Source organism: Parasteatoda tepidariorum, chromosome 7, assembly GCF_982258835.1.
Source record: "Parasteatoda tepidariorum strain Cologne lab strain chromosome 7, Ptep-v5.0, whole genome shotgun sequence".
In the NCBI taxonomy this organism is placed as follows: domain Eukaryota; kingdom Metazoa; phylum Arthropoda; class Arachnida; order Araneae; family Theridiidae; genus Parasteatoda; species Parasteatoda tepidariorum.
This window is the reverse complement of record NC_141761.1, coordinates 110,516,933-110,535,629: the sequence shown is the minus strand read 5'-3', so window position 1 is coordinate 110,535,629 and position 18,697 is coordinate 110,516,933. Positions and strand designations below refer to the sequence as shown.

At 29.4% G+C, this 18,697-nt stretch overlaps 1 long non-coding RNA gene across 2 annotated transcripts in view; it reads right to left on the bottom strand.

The window, feature by feature from the left end:
• LOC147807386 (uncharacterized) overlaps positions 1-18,697 on the bottom strand; it is a 153,413-nt gene that overhangs the window by 12,075 nt on the left and 122,641 nt on the right. For both annotated transcript variants that reach the window (XR_015435674.1, XR_015435675.1), the window contains exon 2: positions 17,072-17,337. This is a non-coding gene — a long non-coding RNA (uncharacterized LOC147807386). The remainder of the gene's footprint in view (positions 1-17,071; positions 17,338-18,697) is intronic.

Here is an 18,697-nt window from a genome sequence, read left to right as displayed (position 1 = left end):
AAAGCGAGTAGAGAATTCAAATGAACTAACATGAACGAGAAATTTTTCAAGAAGGATTTAAAATATACTTAAAACATGATTGCCAAATTACAAAATATGAAAACAGAAGCACAAATTGAGGTAAAAGCGTAAATAGAGGGACTTTTTTCATAGTGCGTTCTTACTGCTGTTTTTCTTAATTTTCTAGGTTTTTTTTCCTTTTTGTTCTTTTTGCATTTATCTATTATGATATATATACATATATATAATTTGCATGTTCGGAAATAATCGGAATCGTAATTCAGTATTTTTTTTTATTTTGTCATATATATATAATGACTGCAATATACGACTGGCTAAAATGTGCAGTTTAATGGCTGAAGAAATTAATTATATGACTACGCTAAAATTAAGAAACATTTAATAATGCATAGCATACTTTATTCAAACTGTACTAGGTAAAAAAAAAGAATATAATTGTTCCCGCTATAAAATAAAACTCTACAAATAAAATCTTATTTTTTCTTGAGACCACCAGGGGAAAAGATTTCATTCCCTCTGGAAGCAGGTTGTTCCATTTTAAGATACATAAATAACAATAAATTTTTCCATTAACGCGAATAGTATGATGTAATGAAACAAAATTGTACTGAATAAGAATAAATAATTAAAAGGCACAAGCACTACTTTGTTTAAGAATTTTCATAAAGTATTAGTTTTATTTCGTTTGTTTGCACCAAACAGAAGAATGCGCGTGCTTCTCGCCACATGTGTCCATAACATAGTGACAACAACGTTTTCAATGAGGAATTTTCTGGTGACTATAATTTAATATGGGGAATAGAAAAAAAGGTAGGGTTGTTAATCGCTTCCCTGATTAACTCGAGTTAACTCGGGTATGTATATATTGCAAATATTTATTATTCCGAGTAAACTCGGGTATAGCAGAATTCGTCCATACGCTTTGTTTTATTACGTTTTATTTGGCAGGAAGCAAAACAGGAAACAACGATAATCTGCTGTGATTGGAAGTTTTGCTATTTGTAGGACTGCAGTCGTGTTTTGTACAATTGTATATAAGATGGTTGATGAATTTACACAGAAAAAAAAAGAGTAAAAAAAATGGCGTTCGTGAGCTCAAGTGAAAGTAATGCAGATGATTTTTCAGATTATGAAGATGTGAACCTATACAAAGACTAATATTTGACTTTTCTCATTTGCCCGAGATCATTTGGGATGGTAAACTGATTGTAAATTAAATATTTTTTACACATAAAGAAAAGTAAAATTTAAACTTAGAACTTGTGTATTATGTTTTGTTTTAGTTCCTTTAATTTATAAATGAAATAAAAAAAATATTTTGATTTTCTGCATTTTTTTTTTTCAAAAAAATTGGGAAGGTAAGTGGTTAATATTACAATTGCGCTATAACGAACCAATGGATTAATTTTACGATTATTGGAAGACAATATTGAAGCAATAACTACACAACCAAACATTCGAGCCAAAAGACACACCTAAACTATGCATGAAAAACACCAGAGGCATTTGAGTGAATTCCTAACTACTTAGACACTATTTTTATTCCATTCTTTCAAAAGTGCAGATCCAGCTTTAGTACAAAACATCAGAAATTCGGTCCAAACACACGGAGAAAAAAAATTCTTGAAAATTATCCCACAGTATGGTAATAAAATTTCTGATTAAAAAGAAAAAAAACTCCAGTTAATAAAAACAAATTATACGGCCACCTAATAATTTGGTAATTTTTCCGTTTGCATGGTAAGCCAAACGATTCTTTAGATAAAAGGAACAAGCACACACAGAGAAAAAAACCCTTCCTTTTAACATATTACAGATGACTCGAATTAATTTTGCAAATTTGTATAAGCATTTTTCAACTTTTTAAGCAGTTTCTGAAACATACAAACTTCACAATTCTAATAAGTAAAACCAAAATATAGTTCTATATTTCATGTTCAAGGATTAGTCCTGTCTAGACACTTTTTTTAATAGTTCTTTTTAACTCAATGCTCCAAAAGAAATTCCGTATTATTCGTTAAAAAAATTTAAATTGACAAAAACGTTTAAAATAAATTAGAACTTTCTGAGCTCTAAATGTAAACTTTGATGGAAAAAATCTTCATAAACATTTATTAGTAGTAATGCGGGTTAAAAAATGGAAAAGAACCGAAACAGCTAATATCCAGTATTATCCTCATGGGGAAATATTGACAGACAAGGTAGTTTTTACTTAAATCTGCAGTTTAAAAGAAAGTAAAATCCCAAATGTTCTAAAATATATACATATTTTTCTTAAAAATTCTCTCAAAGTTAATAATTTATTTTGCAAATTATTTTTACATGCAATTATAATTCCCATTTTTCTAAACTGAAATCCATAAAAAAAAATTTATTTTCAATGCAATTTTTTTAATTTAAATAAATAATGACAGAAGAAGTTTCAGATTGTTTTTAAAGAAAAAAACTTTGAACAACTTAATAATTTTCAAACTATGTTATTTTAAAAGGAATTTTCCTAAATTTGAATTGAGTCGGTAAAAAATCCTGCGAAATAAAATTTAATAAACTCTGGTTTTTACTAGAAATTAAAACTCTCGCTTAGAATTAAGCAGTTTAAAACAAAGTAAAAATGTGTATATTCTATAATTTTACAATGATTATAATTTTATTATAATTAAATTTTCAAAAAAAAGTATTTTTCTCGTGAAATTAGCTTTTTTTAACGAATCTGTTGGTTGACGTAGAAAATATTTTAATCCTCCGATGCAGTGAAATAAGCAAAAGTTTGAAATCAATATTAATTGGCCGAAAATTTCTTCAATTTTCCTGACAAGATTATTAATATCATGTTTAACACATAGCGACTACCAACAAAGGTTGAGGATCAATAATCTAAATCTGTCTAAAAAGAATTTATACTATAAAAGAATGTAAAGGAATGTATACTATAAATGAATGTAAAGGAATGCATATTATAATTGAATGTAAAATAATGTATACTCAGCAGAAGTATGCTTTTGTGACTTAAAACATTGTCTTCAATAATTAAGTTAAAGATTGCAACTTTATTTAGCACTTTTAACAATACGTTATGCCAGTAAAAACACCTTACGTAAACGTGAAAAATTTTGAAAATTGTTTTGTTTTTCATAAAACTATTGCAAAATAGGATTCATACAAAAGATACTTTATTGTTGTTGTTGTCGCCAGCCATTAAGGCAGAGGGGGTACGATTGTCTGCTTTCCAGTTGCACTACCCATTGCTGAGGATTTGACTTCTGACACACCCATGCGTCACATCCGTTTATAGGGTGGACTCATTCATACATACATTCATTCATCCACAGATCGCAATTTCGACTCTAACCAGAGCACGATCAATCTCCAATTCAGTACCCCCAGAGGTATTTTTATATTTTTTATCCGTCGTTAAACAGCCGACCCAATTTTGGGGTTTACGAAGAGGTTTTGGGGTTATATTTTGTATTACCAGATTTTGGGTTAACCATTACTAATGTTCAACTCCGTAGCCTTGTAAATAAGAACCAATCCAGAAGACAAAGAAACTCCTGGATAAGTACCCCCAGAGGTATTGATTTGTTATGGGAACAAGGAGGACTTTGTGATTCGACAGATTTAACATGCACCGGTCACCACTTACGACACGAGGAGCTTTCGGCCAGCTGGATTCGAACTCCCGTTCTCACAAACGTGAGTCCAGATCCCGGCCTACCAGGCTATCACAGCCCGAAGGATTTGTCAAATTAAGTTTTTATAATTCATGTTTTATGCAGTTTAATTTATACAAACAATTAGATTTTTCTAATATTGATTCTACTTACTGGATTTATAATGATCTACCATGAACACTCTTATAATGAACAGGTAAGAGTAGCTTTATTATGAATCTAATTTTTTTTTAAAGTAAACATCTGAAAAAAAAATCGTTCTGCTTCAAATCAGATTACTAGAACACTTTATGTAAAATTTCATGTTTTATTGAACTTTGTGCTACTTCAATTCTCGAATATTCCTTCAATCTCTCAAACCACGCTTTTCTTATTTAATTTTAACGGTTGTGGAATTTTAAATAAAAAACAATTCTATAGAAAACGTGCGTCAGAAATATTTCTTAACGGCCATGCTTGCCCAAAACCATAATACAGCTATGCCTTGCACGAGACCATAACGCCTTCAAAACGGGAAAATTTTCATTCTGGTTAATAAGAAAACCGCCACTCCTTATATCTGATACGCTTAAAACTCTGAAGCAACGATTCAAAATAATTGGCAGGAAACAAGCGATCAATAAGTACGTTTAAGAGTCAACAACAGAGAATTTCTGAGGCGATTTTGGTTGAACAAGGTTTGAGTATTCTAATCATTGAATAGTAACTGTGAATGAAATATTTCAGGAGAATGCTATTTGCTCGCATTTCTCCTGTTATGATCCAAAGCACAGTAAAATTCTTGCACGTCTAAGTGTTATTGTAAAAAAAAGTGGAAATGCTGTAGTTCATGAAATAGAAAAGAATGATCGTTTATTATATGATGATTGATAGTTAGTTATATAATATTTGATCGTTATATATAAAAAGATTGATCGTTAGTTATATAATAGTCGATCGTTAGCTATATAATAGTCGATCGTTAGTTATATAATGGTCGACCGTTAGTTATATAATGGTCGATCGTTAGTTATATAATGATCGATCGTTAGTTATACAATGATTGATCGTTAATTATATAATGATTTATTGTTAATTATATAATCATTTATTGTTAATTACATAATGATTAATTGCTAGTTTTATAATGATTAATTTTTAATTATATAATGACTAATTGTCAATTATGTAATGATTGATTGTTAATAATATCATCATTGAATGTTAATTATATGATGAGTGATTGTTAATTTTAAAATAATTGATTGTTAATTATATAATCATTAATTGTTAATTATATAATCATTAATTGTTAATTATATGATGATTGTTAATTATATGATGCTTGATTGTTAGTTATATAATGATCGATATTAAACTATTGGTTTGAGTTACGCACAAAACTTTTGGTGTATAATAATTACCCCTCCAGAAAAAATGATGACGCACAAAAAATCTTTCTCGATTCATAAAATAAAGTCATCAAGTCAATTATATAAAGTTTTCCAGACAGCCAAATGTGGGCCAATGCCTTTCCTCTGAAGATCTGTCCATAACGACTTCCGATTTATTTTTGATCTCCAATTTTTGTTCTCCAATTAATTTCAAGAAAATCAGACTCCACCGAATCAACCCATCTCAACCGCGGCCTTTCCCGCTTTCCTGTTCCAGTGGGTTTAAAAAGCCATATCTTTTTTATTATATTATCATTACTCATTCGAATCACGTAGATCTTCCAATTCTCTCTATCTACTTTTATGTATTTAATAATATCGGGTTGCTTATAAACTTTTTACAGTTCAAAGTTAAATATCCTTCTCCAGTTATTGTTTTCATTTACACCACCAAGTATACTCCGCAAAATCTTTCTCTGAAATATTGCGATACAATTCTCCTCCAATTTTGTCATTGTTCAAGCTTCAGAAGCATAGGTCGGTCTGACAAGAGTCTTGTAAGTTAAAATCTTTGTTTTTTCTAGAAAGAAACCTATATTTAATACATCTTTTCAGCTCATAGCCTATTTACCAGATAGAGTGTTTTTTTATTAAAGGTGAAAATTCAAAAATGAAGACAATTCAGCTTACGACTAACCTAGGGCCTTTAAAAAAATTAAAGTTTCATTTCAAAAGCTTCATCTTAATGATGAAGCAAAATATGCCTTTATTAAGACTTTAACTGTGAGTGTGTAATTAGTAAATCTGGTTAGTATAAAAGTAACTATGGTCAGTTACTTGGAAAAATTGGAAAAATGAATCTTTCTTAAAGATGTTTATTTCAATTTATTATGACTCAAATAAGCGAATTTAAGTACATTGAAAAGAATTTAAGGAGCAATCCCCTTTTTTCTACGCAAAATAAAATTCATTCATAATAACAGTAATACTTATTGGTTTATAAATAAATAGCAAGCCTCTCTTTATGTTAGGATTAATACATATATGTTACAAAACAGTTTTATAGTAAATATTATAGTTATTAAATAATTATTTTAATCTTTCAATTTATTTTACTAATTAAATTTCAATGTTAAAATAATTTGAATATTATTTTAGTATTCACAAATATACTTTTTTTTAGTAATTAAGATAAAATTTTCGAGATTGTGGTCAATCAATAAAAGTGAATAAGTGTACAGACCGCAAATGAAAAAAGAAGTCTTATTTTTTGATTTAATGAAAATTATACTGAACCTAAAATATGGTCCAAATAAATTAGGGTATTAAGCAATTAAGAAATAAATTCGAAACTTTTTTTTACTAAATTCAAATGCAAATTCTCAAAAAAAGTCATGGTTAAATTAGTTTTTAAATTATACACAGTTAATTAATTTTGAGTTTCAAAAAAAACATTTTTTTCATATGCCTTGTTTTAGTGAATCAAAAATTTTTAAATCGACAATACATAATATCTCATTTTTCTTTAATTCAAAAGCAATGCCAGCGAATATGCAAGCGTTTATCACTCTTTAAATTGCGTGTTTTAGAGTAATTTGAAAATATATGACATATAAAATTATGTTCTAGAATGCAAATGAATAACGCAAAACAATTTTTGAAACATTATGCAAACACTTCCAGTTAAGCAAAAACTAAGACTAACACTAATATAATTCTTATAAAAAGCCATAAAAATGTGAAATAAAAAAGGAATGCTAAATGCCAGCAAAGTTTTTGTAACTAATTTACTAAACCCTCGACAAAAACAGGAATATTTCCTTTGGAAACAAATACTAAAATATTGTAATGTTGAAATGCTATTAAGTGATTGCAATAGATTCATTATAATCAAATTACTTCATCACTTCAACTTGATTCAATCAGAACACTAATGGAAAAATTAGCATTCTAATCATTTTCTCCAAATCCCTCCTCAACAGAAGTAATAAATTTTAACATATCATAATGAGAAAAATTTGAGTGAAAAGTTTTCCGACACAAATTGACAAGTTAACAAGTCTCATAAACGGGAGTTTCTAACAATGCATTTATTAAATAAATAAAAAAAACATTTTTTCTATTAAAAAAACTATTTCATTATAATAAAATACGTATTTTGTGAATTAATAGAATTCTACGGCATTTATCTAAGGCAGTGATTCTCAACCACTGTGCCGCGGCACTTTTGTGTGCCGCCAAATTCTTAAAATGTGCCGCCAAATATTAGAAATGATACAGTAAAAATTATAATGCTTCTTTTAATTATGAGTAAAGTTTAAATTAAAGAAAAGTGTATATTATATATATATATATACATATACTTTTTATAATTTTTCCACGCTTTAACCATGTGAACATCTTTGTCGGCGATTGTATTGTCTCTGACAATCTTAAAATAAGATTGAAGTGTTTAAATTGTATATGACACATAATTTTAAAAAAATGTTGTAAGAGCTAATCATTAAAGTAAGCTATACAATTAATAAACAAATTAACCAAGGATAACTAACAAAAATTAAGCTAACAATTAATAATTAGCAGAAAAAACTACTTAACAAGAAATCACAAAAAAATAACAGTTAATGTAAAAAAAAACTAACAGTTAATAACTATAGAAAACAAACTAACAATTAATAACTAGCAAAAAAGTAAATAACTGTTACTAACTAATAAAAAATTGGTCGAAAGAAATAATTAATCCCCTAATAAACGTGCTTTTGTAGTACATATTATTTTATTTCACATTCAAAATTATTATCACAAACTGTTTAACACAGTGTAAAATAGGTAATTAAACAAATTTTAATCTAATTTTTTTCATTGTGTGCCGTCAAATTTCGAAATCGTTAAAAGTGTGCCGCCACAAAAAAAAGGTTGAGAATCACTGATCTAAGGCATAAAGATAAAGATAAACAGTAATGGCTTATTGGTTGCGTAATGAATGAATAAAAATAAAACATAGTTCCAGCAGTTATTTTATTGTAATGTGCTATTTTTTTCAACAATTCCATCCGATTAATAACTTAATTGCTGTTTTTTATTTTATAACCGTCGTTAAACAGCCGACCTAATTTTTGGGTTTACGACTACTAATGTTCATCTCTGAACCATGTAATTTTGATCCCAATCCAGTAGACAAGGGAACCTCTGGATCAAGTATTGAGAGAAATTTGCCTTCTTGGAAAACATTTTTGATGGAACTAATAATTGAACCGGCTTTTGCGTTACATGAAGAGGAAGACCACGAGAACCTCCCACGGTTACCCTGACGGCAAAGGAACTCTAACCCATGATCATATATGGCAGTACTTTTACTTTCGTTACTTGTACCGCCGGTACAAGTAAAAAGTACGTACTTTTACTTGTACTTCGTTACTTTTTAAATTTAGTACTTTTACTTGTACTTTCGTTACTTTTTTGGGGAAAAAGTAAAAGTATTTGTAACGGAAATGTCGAATGAAATCGTTACTTTTTTCTAAAACTCGGTAAGCTTTTAAAAAAAAAATTAAATTAAAAAGAGTTTGCTGTTGGTCTGGTACCTTGCATCAAATTTAATTGGTTGGAAGAAAAAGATAGGGAGGAGGCTACCAAAAAATTGTCCAAGCTGAACACCCTGCTATAACTAATAACGTAACAGAAAAAAAACCCCAGGGATTTTAGATTTTCTAAAGCTGAAAACATCATGTCAATCACCAGCGACAGAAGAATTTATGGTATACATGAGCTCAAAATTCGAAACGAAAAGCAAATCAATTTTGAATCGATATCCAATCGTAAAAAAATTGTATATGAAATATAATATTGCAGTACCTTCTAGTGCTCCCGTGGAGCACTTATTCAGCGTGGCTAAGCACGTTCTGAGAAATTCTCTCAGCAGACTCAGTGACACCACTTTCGAAATGCAATTATTTTGCAAAATGAATAAAAATATTAATTAGCAAGTTATTTTCGAGTTTTATGCATTTATTTAATACATTTTAAATAAAAAATGTTGGATTTTGTCATTACGTTTTTCAATTTTCTTTTTGAACTCACTAATAATACATTTTTGTCTTAATAAATTTTTTACTAAATACACTTTTACCTAGTACATTTTTTACTAAAATTATGCTTATGCCCGACCTTGTCAAACAACGCCCAGTCAAATCTCTGCGAACTTCAAAACTATTTGTGGTACTTAAAACCTTTTATAATTACTATTTTAACTCTTGAAAACTCGAAGGTATTAATTTAGCCGATGATACTATAATTCGTTTACAAATTTTAATTATTCCGTTAGGCAGAAATGTTCGGGAAATGATTTTCTCGTTTGACTTCAGCATTAGCCATTGTTACTAATAAAACTGTAGACTGTTCTGTTTCAACTTATACTGCACATTCAATTAGTTTTTACTAGCTCAAAGATCACAAAGCTATCTGTGTTTGCTATGTTTGTGCTTTTAAAACGTGTTTCTATAGAGTAAAACAATTTTAAATCAATGGTAATTTAAATAAATAAAAATAATAAACTAAAAATTAAAATCAAAACATAAAATTTCTTTTTCGTGCAAATCCATAAAAAGTTTGATATTAAAATTATATTTGATTTTAAAATTATATTATACGATTATATTATAAAATTATATTATAATATTCTTCAGAATTTAAAAATAAATTAATGTACATAACTTTCAAAATTTAAAATAATTAAATAAATAACAACAATTTTGCAAAAACATGAAAGAACATAAGAATATTATTCAATGAAATTTTAGGTAACTTTGAATTTTCGATTGCCTAGAAATGTACTTTTAAATCGTTGCTTTTTTTGTTTAGTACTTGTACTTTTACTTGTACTTTTTACTCGTTACTTTTTAAAATAAGAACTTTTTACTTTTTACTCGTTACTTTTTTGAAAAATACTTGTACTTTTACTCGTTACTTTTTAAAAGTAACGTTGCCATATATGCCCATGATCCGTCTACCACTGAGGATATTTCACGTCAGCATTGTGGTCGGCGCAAGCCGCATGCGGATTCGTATCAACCAGCCATCGCAAGGATTCGAACCCGGTTCACCGCATCGGAAGGCGAACGCTCTTTCTTCCATGAGCCATCGCGGCTCTAGTAGCTAATTTATAATTAATAGCTTATATAACTTAAGTTAGCTTATATAACTTAGTAGCTTATATAACTTAAATTAAGTTCTAGATATCTACTGATATGTTACAGGGAGAAAAATTTCTGGTAAAATTACCGTACTGGATAGTAATGTCATTTCTGGTAAAAAAAATATTGGGCAATGAAACTAAATTTTCCGTTTTTATGGTAACTGTTTACCCGAAATTCTGGTTTTCACAACTGTTGTCCTTATTACCAGACGTTGAGCAAGAAATATAAAATTGAAAATTAAATCCAACAGCCAAATGCATCGTAAAACTCATTCTAATTTTCTATAAACCTTTATTGTAATATTTACAAGTTATAAAATGATCCACTTCTATTCTTAACATTCTCCATAAAAACATAAACTGATAAACTGTTGCCATTCAAATTCATGTAAGTATTAAACTAATGAATAAAATATTACAGCTTATGAACGATGACGTCATTACAAATTCTTTACGCGACACCAACAGAATAAATTATTTTTATGCCATTCTGTTAAATATCAAGATAAAATTAAAAAATTTCATCACATGTTATAAAACCATCTTTTATTGTTAATTTTACCAAAATCATTACGTGGTTAGGAAAAAATAAACGAGTCTTTCGGTATTCTATAGAGCTAGAAACACGCCAAATTTTGCCATATTCTGGTAATTTTGACCATACTTTTTTAAAGTATTAAAAATTTCGTGCTTCAGAACTTTGTCTTCAAATTCGTAAACGAAGAAGTCGTAAATGAAAAATTTGTAAACGACAAATTCATTAAACTAATGCTAAAACAAAAAAAAAACTACTAAGCTATCAAAATTAAAAATTACTCTAAATTACAAAATATGATCATGGTTGCACTTACAAAAATATTTCTGTGATCTTATCAATTTAATAATTAGTGATGAAATGATTTTTTAATTGAAAAATCGTAAATGAAGAAAAGGGTAACAATTTGAGACTAAGTGTCGAAAACCATCAAAATCTACAATTATGTAGCATTTGAAGAAACAAGTAATATTAAAAAAAAATAGAGTCAATTCCTATTTAGGTCAACAACGAAAAATCTTGTTTTAGTTACTTTTTAATAAATAATATAAAAAATTTTCTTCCATATAAAACTAAAATTAATTACATTTAAGTAATGAATTAAATATTTGAAAAAAAAACTGTATTAACATCAAATGTCATCCACTACAAGTTTTTAAAAAAATAAATTTGAACTTGAGTGGAAGAATAAAAAGTATTTTATTAACAATTGAAAATTTGAACAAAATATATCTATATATATAAAAATCTCTTGTCACAGTTTTAGTCTTTAAACTCCTCCGAAACGGCTAGACCGATTTTGATGAAATTTTATATGTATATTCAGTAGATCTGAGAATAGGTTTATAACTAATTTTTTTTTCAATAGATTTGTAAATTTTTTAATTCATCAGACTTGTTTTCAACGCATTACTAAAAAATTGCAAACTTTGAAGGCATATAGAATTTAAAAATCGAAAATTCATTCAAAAGTTTAGTAATCTCCTTTCAAACATTTCCCAAAACCACAATTCCTTGTTGTCAATTTTGGTTTAAAAAACGCCCTTATTCTTATGCATTTTTTAAGCTCAGTTTTAAAAAAAGAACTTTTATTTATTTTTCTTATTTCTAGTTAGAACTATAAAGTTACACCTTCATCAATTATGTATTAACTGATACTTGTTAAGCAACTCGAAATTAGAACTTTTCGGAAACTTTTTTTTGCTGTTGCCATTTTTTAAGCATCAAACATTTTTTTTTATTCAAATAACATAGCCCGACGTATTATCTTATCAAGAAAAAGAAAATGAGTGAGTAAGTATTGTATTACAAGTTGCGAAAGAAAAAATTTATGCTTTTTTTTATCTCTTTAATCCAATCTACATGTAGAAGCGAGAGTGAATTTTGTTTTTACAGCTGTATTTTTTGGTTGCTGTTTTTTTTAATTTAATTTATTTTTTTATTAGGGATATAAAATAACGATGATTTTATTCTTTGTGTCTCGTCTCTGCATTGTATAAGATTTGACGAAACAAAAGTTACGAGGAAAGCGTTATTTGAAAATGCTACTTTTTTGCATTCTTTCAATATAAAACCGGTACTTTGGTATTATCCCGTCGACTTGTACTTAATCTGTGCTAGGTTTACACAGTAAATATGATAAAGTTTGCTGTTATTTGGGCAAAAGCTACCTTTTACTTTTTGTTTTAAATGCTCAACAGCAAGGCCGTAGCCAGGATTTTTTTTCGGGGGGGGGGGGATATGGTAAGAAGCAAGGACGGTTTCAGACGTGCAAAGTAGTTGAAAACATTATAACAATTATTGTTTATTCTGTTGTTTGCAAAAGTTAAACTAGTAATTAAAAAATATTACATAATAATTATTTTTCAATTAATATTACATAATAATTATAATCAATTTGTAAACAAAGTTTACAAAGACATGTGACGGGGATTTAAAGAAAATTTTTCGATTACTTTTTTAGGACAAACCGGAATATTCCGAAATATGCTTAATAAAGTTAGTTAATAAAAGGTTTGATTCGACAGTTTTTGTTTTTCTTTTTACTGAGAGGCTCAAAGAAAGACTAAAAAGTTTGAATCCCAGAATTTCGGGGTGGGATTTGTCCCGGCGCCCCCCCCCCCTGGCTACGGGCCTGGTCAACGGATATGAAAATGGTCGACGGGTACTATAGAATACCTTTACCTTTAATATTCGGAATACCTTTACCTTTTTATTAAAATCATGTAAAGAGTATTTCACAATAACTTTACATTTATATAAAAAAAACAAGATGAGAAACAAAATAAATTATGGTTCCTGTGTCGCATAAACCTTCTTTTAAGGGTATTATAACTACTAAAGAATATAAAAGTTTTGGAATATTTACCTTATTTTATATAATTTTTAGCACCAAACGAGTAAATATTTATTTTATAAAAACTTTCGATGCTATAACTTTTTTTCGCAATTTATATGTTTTAAACAAGTCTACAATTTTGCTGTCAATATTGCATTCACTACGATTTATTTATTTTTAGCAAATTAGAGGAACTCAAATTAAACAAAGATTTTATACTTAAGATTTATGTTTATTACAGGCAGAATCTTATCTTATTATCATTTATAACACTTCATGGGTCAAACAGAAGAGTATAATAACTTAGATATCATAAATTTAAGATATTGTGACAAAAAGTGTTATAATATATATTTTTTTAAAAAAATAGTGTAAAAGGCAGATTAAATAAGATTCAAACTGAATGTATTTTTTATATGAGTATTCCATGTAATGAACATGAAGATTTAATAATATAGTTCCAATAAATGTAACGATTTAATACTATAAGTTTTATTTTGTCATTATTAAAAACTCCTTTATAAGTAGTAATTAATGAAACATTATAAACGATATATTTCATCTTATTAAAGATTTGCGGATAGAAAATAAGGAATATGGGAGACATAAGTTTAGAAATTTACAAATAGATGGGAACTAGAGTTTGAGGTAGACCTAAGATCAGATGACTTGTTTGTGTGAAAGAGGATTTTAAAATTCCAAAAATTACTAACCCGGAGAACAATTGTAAAGAAAAGGGCAGAATGGAGGAAGGTTCTAAGGAAGGCTATGGCCAACAAGGGTCTGTTGTGCCAATGGAATAAGAACTTTAGGAAAATAATGTTAATTTAGAGAATAATAATGTTAGCTTAGAGGAATAATAAGATTCGTTTAGAGGAATAATAATGTTAGTTTAGAGGAATAATAATATTAGCTTAGAGTAAAAATTATATTAGCTTAGAGTAATAATAATGTTAGCTTAGAGGAATAATAATGTTAGATTAGAGGAATAATAATGTTAGATTAGAGAATGTTAGTTTGGAGAAATAATAATGTAAGTTAAGAGAAATAATAATGTTAGTTAAGAGAAATAATAATGTTAGTTTAGAGAAATAATAATGTTAGTTTAGAGAAATAATAATGTTATGTCAGTGATATAAAATGCATCGTTTGAAAATAAAAGTATTTTATTTAATAGAACTTTATTATTGGAATACTTTTAAAAGAACTTCAAATCAAAATGCCGTATTCTTTCTAATAAAATATATTTTACACTCCCTATAGGTTGACTTGATGACGCATTAAGAAATAGCTCAAATTATAATGCATAATATCGAATAAAAACTTCAATGCGCGAAGAAATCGCTCAAAAGGTTCAAATTAAAATATATTATTATATCTAATGAAAATTTCATCATCGTTAGAATAAATAACGAGTAAAAAAAAAGTTCACATTAAAATTCCCAATTTCACATAAAAAATTGAATTATTTTATAATCATCGTAGTTTACATTGGATTACATTTTTATGCATTGAAGAATGATTCGAAGTAATGTATTATTTCAATCAAATAAGAACGTTGTTATAGATAGAATAAATGGCGCATTAAAAAGGGTTACAGCGTGTTAACTTTTCTTCATCTAAGAATAAATAAAGGAAATGCAATAATGGCCATGTCAGATTTCGTCTAACTCGTTGAAAGAACGATAAAGTTGGTTAGAACGATAAATCGATAAAAGAGCATCAACATCGTTGAATAACATGAAAAAGCGAATAGTTCTTTAAGAATTATTGGACAAGTAGTACACGGATACTCAACATACATTATGACGCTTCATAATAATCAACCATAAAACACATTATCTTGTCACATTATTTAACAAAAAAAATTAAGACTGAGAAAATGCTATTTGAAATCCTATAAAATAAAGCCTTTGATGTTTTTTAGCAAATTCTTTTTTTTATGCGGTTTTTATAATTATTTCAGTTTTTCGTGTTTATAATATTAATGAACATAGAACATTTTATTTTTTTGTTTACTAAGCGCAATAAATAAAATGCCAAAGTGTATTTGTCCCGAATAAAATTTATTGATTTCTGATTAAATGAAACTGTGCTAGTAAGGAAAATCTCTAACTGAATTGAAAAAAAAATCTTTGGTTGTTATGTTATGTTTTTTACTTATTTTTCACTGTTAAATATTAGTCAAAACAAAAACACTCCGCAATAAGAAATAAAAGTTATAGATTTACTGAAACGATTTTCTCTCTTATCCATATGAACTGCAGTCACTGACCACATTATTAGACGGACTATAAGATTCTATGTAAAATTATAATTATCAATAAATTATTATCAATCTTCTGAATTAAATCCCATTACATGCATGTTTGAATCTAAAAGTATTGCGTATGAACTCGTGCAAAACATGTAAGTATTAAAATACTACAGTGCGTCTAATAATTTGATCTAATTATTATAATATACTAATATAATACCTGATATAATAAATATTATATATTTATATCATGTATCGTCTAATTTATTCCATCGTCCAATTTATATCATTGATCGTCTGGTTTCACCAATTTATACATGGACGTAAATAAGTGGAATCCGGTTTCAGTCACATAAAAACAATAAAGCTGTATAGTGTCACCTGATAGTTAAGATTTTGCATAGAATCTTATAGTACGTCTAATAATTTGGCCAGGATCTGTAAGTATGTAGCGGAGGTAAGTCCAGAACCCCGAACTTACCGGTCCTTTTAATGAAACGTCATGTTCTTAAAAGTATAAAAAATGGATTTAAACAAAAATGAAAACCAAAATTTAAATAAGCAGCATAAAACTATCTTTAATACACAATTTAAATAAATGTGGTAGCATGTTCTTAACTGGCATGTAAACATGTTTTTTTAACTTAACCAACCCCAAAGCATAACTTGGATTGCTGTTTTAATCAAAGACTCCGTTTCTAATACACACCCACCATAAAAAGACAATTGTAGTTCAAATTACGCCCATGGCTAAAATTGGGTAGAAATGCATTTAAAGCATTTTATGATAGGAGGGAAAAAAAGCGTCCTCCTTCTTACGTTGCACGGACTAGAGGAATCTTAAAGATCAGTTATTTTCTCGTTAAAATCATATCGACTGTGAGAGAAGCAAAACGTTTCAGTTATGAGCTGGATTCCAATCATATGAGAGTATATGAGTTTAAATAGCTCCGTAGAAAATTATGCAATTATAATTTAATTAGCTCTATAAGGAAAAAAAACTGATTTCGCATTGTCTGTTCCTTATATCATCACACAGTGAGTTTTATGTATACATTTTATTTGAGGTACCTAAATACAGTTTTTTTTAATCTAAATAGCTTAAAATTTTGTAGTACCTTACGTAATCTAGTACCTTATTTTGAAAGATTTTTTGACAGTACTGTTACTGTTTACAGAGAGTTGCTTTTCTATAATATCATTCAAAAATCAAAATAAAATTGACTTCGATTTGAATTGACTGTATTAATCTGTCCATGCTATTAGGCACTATTTCCCAAGGTTTTAGTGCTGGATTTTTTTTTCCTTTTAAACTTTTTATTTTACTTACTTTAATTTAAAGTTCATTACCTATCTTAGGTATTTTTAGTCTAATATATACATTTGCATTTTTAAGAAATTACTTTAGTGCTGCGACAAAAAAAATGTTCCGTTTTCTACTTCTATAAAAGATAGACAAAAGCACTCACACTTCTAATGTTCTACAATACGTGCCAGGCTGGGACATTTAGAACGCTTGGAGCCAAAGCTACCGCTGACACGTCTGTGCTAATGGGTGGTGTACTCCCTAAGGTGGATGACCTAGGACCAAATCACCCATCGGACAGTGAGTACTGTACAATGGATGCACGATCGCTCACCCTACCACGCAGAAGAAGAAAAAAAAGAAAGAAAATGGTCCTCACCAATGTCAAAGATGACCCAACAGAACACAGAATAAATGTAGTCCTTAGTTATCTGTTTACTCAATCGCTGCTGGGCGGGGGATGATTCTTGGTGACCATCAAAAACCCTCAGTTTGCTCAACAGGTTGGACCCTATGCATATTTTAAACAATCAAGGTACTGAACTGGCAGGATCTTTGACAAGGAACTATCCATAAGAAATGTTCAAGAACATGACAAGACCATCTCTAGTCGTACTAATTATGATGAGGCTCCTAATCACCTAACTACCATAGAAATAAAATTATTCAGAAAATAATAAAGCATTCAACAATTGCACAAAATTAGTTAAAGGACAATTGGAACAGACACTATATTGTATTTAAGGATAATTTTAATATCAGATATGTTAGTTGCTTAACCTAAGCAGGAAAAAATTTATAGGAATTTATCAAATTCTTCTCAATTCTCAAGCAAAAGTGATGAATTGCATTTAGATTTTCATCAACATTAGACTAAAGACAAAATATTTCTCCAAACACAATTTTTTTTTTCTTGTTTACAGTGACCAGCTGTGTAGTACTTGAATTATGGCAGAAAAAAGGAAAGCATTTAATTTACGACGCACTAGAGCAGCACAATAGGCTATTGGCGACGGTTTGGAAAACATCCCTGAGGTAGATCTGAAAAAGTACTATCACATTTTCGATCCTCAGAAGAGGGGCTGATTCCCCCTTGTGTAGCCTGACGGCTAAGATTCGAACCCGCAGGCTCCACGCTATACACAACGTTTGACAGGCGATACCGTTCGGCTAGAGAAGTCCTGCAAGCGGCGAGTTTAATTATTTCAGTTCGCACAACAATTTTCAACACCAATCTCTGTATTAATCCAATTTTATCTCATGCGCTGCCTAAGCAAGTCTTGATCCTTATACTGGGTGCTTAAGGGTGCTGAAGAAAGTAAAAACTATTTATTTTATCTCTTTATTTATCCCCTTCAGATATATGTCTAAAGTGCGGAGTCCAACAGTGACACGGTATAAATCGTAGTGACACGGTATAAAACCGTAATCAAGTGCATAGTAGAGCACCGAATTCAAATATCACTGCCTTTGGTCAGTAAGCGGGTGGGTGACCACTTTGATCAGGCTCGCGTAGGGACCGAGGGTGCCCGGTGTCGGTCCTCATTAAACTGTTCTACCGTGTAAAGTTGACTTCACACACAGATCATCAGGCTACCAAAGCGGAGAGGAGCCAACCCCTCAGCCAAAGGATCAAAATTGTGATAGCATATCTTCGGAGTCTCCTTTGGGATGCTTAATAGACCACCGCCAATAGCCCATTGAGCATCTCTAGTGCGACGTAAATAAAATGTATACTCACCTAAATTCATTGATGATTGATTGATTTGTTCATTTACGTCGCACTAGAGCTGCACAATAGGTTATCGGCGACGGGCTGGGAAACATCCCTGAGGATGATCCGAAGACATGCCATCACAATTGTGATCCTCTGCAGAAGGGATGGCACCTCCGCTTCGGTAGCCCGACGACCTGCACGCGAAGTCAAGCACTTTACGGTAGAACAGTTTAACGAGGACCAATACCGCACACCCTCGGTCCCTACGCAGACTGATCCAAGTGGTCA